The following is a 784-nucleotide window of genomic DNA, read 5'->3' as shown; positions in this document are numbered from 1 at the left end:
GCCCCCCTCCCCCCGAGGCGGCTCCCTGCCCCGGGAGCGGGCAGCTGCCGCCCGGGTCCACCCCCGCACGCGGCAAGGGAAGCGCCGCTCCTCGCGGGCAGCTGGCTCCTCTCTCAAGAAGGCTCCATTAACAACAAGAATCAAAACAGATCTGTTTGGCCAGGCGGCATCACCCCCCTCCCCGTTTCCAGCCACAGAAGGGACGCGGAGGGAAGAGAGCCGTCCTCCGGCCCGGCAGGGAGCGGAGCCGCCGAGACGCCCGGTCCTTCGGCGAGAGCAAGGTGTGCTCCAAGCGGCGGGAAGCGCGAGCCGCGCGCGGGCAGCCCAGCGCATGGTTTTCTCTCCCTGCGCAAGAGCCCCTCACCGGGCTTCTGGAAACAAGCCCCGCGCGACACTAAATACGAGGAGAGCCGCGGCAAGAGGAGTGTTTGTGCCCCACTGACATGAGGGTGAAGCCCGACCTCGCTGTCTTTCTGCACCAGGCTGGCAAAAGACAAGAGCAGCTTGAAGTCCTGCAACCCCTTAAGGGCTTTAAGTGTATTCAAGTGCTAAGGAAATGCTGGCTAATCACAATCTGTTTCCTTTGCAGTCCTCTAGTTGGAAAGGGGGAAAAAAAACCCAACTCCAGCAGACTTAACGGCCGTGCTCAGTCAGCCAATTGCATCCTTGCCCCGTGCACCCAGAAATGATTAAGAAATGTCCCCTGGACATATATACATGCTGGTGACTTGATGTCGCTTTATTTATACACACAGACTGTAGCAATATCAGCAAGGGGAAAGAA

Source organism: Crocodylus porosus, unplaced genomic scaffold (assembly GCF_001723895.1).
Source record: "Crocodylus porosus isolate Cpor-Errol unplaced genomic scaffold, CroPor_comp1, whole genome shotgun sequence".
NCBI lineage: Eukaryota > Metazoa > Chordata > Crocodylia > Crocodylidae > Crocodylus > Crocodylus porosus.
The sequence above is the reverse complement of the archived record's forward strand: the minus strand, read 5'-3'. Positions refer to the sequence as shown.